Below are 505 nucleotides of genomic sequence, written 5' to 3'. Positions count from 1 at the left end.
CCAACAAAGAAAATGTCCTTCCATAGATAAACATTTCCTTGACTTTTCCAATAATGGACTAATACAATATTTGCCCTTTTGTGATTGACTTATTTCACTCAGAATAATATCCTCCAAGTTCATGCGATGTTGTGCAGATTCTACATTATTATTTAGCATTGCAGAGTATTCCACTGTGTGTATGTACCATCGTTTGGATATCCATTCATCAGCTAATGGACACCTAGGTTGTTTCCGACTTTTGGCTATTGTAAATAGTGCTGCGATGAACATGGGTGTGCATATGTCTGTTCTTTTCACAGCTCTCACTTCTTTAGGATATATACCTAGTAATGGAATAGCTGGGTCAAATGATATTTCTAGTTCTAACTTTTGAAGGAACCTCCATACTGCTTTCCACAATGGTTGTACCATTTTACAGTCCCACCAGCAGTGTAGGAGAGTCCCAATCTCTCCTCATCCTTGCCAGCATTTGTTATTTTCTGTCTTGTTGAACTTTGCTACT

The sequence above is a fragment of the Orycteropus afer genome, unplaced genomic scaffold (assembly GCF_000298275.1).
Source record: "Orycteropus afer afer isolate SDZICR_OR568_19922 unplaced genomic scaffold, OryAfe1.0 scaffold00159, whole genome shotgun sequence".
NCBI lineage: Eukaryota > Metazoa > Chordata > Mammalia > Tubulidentata > Orycteropodidae > Orycteropus > Orycteropus afer.
This window is presented reverse-complemented; position numbering follows the sequence as displayed.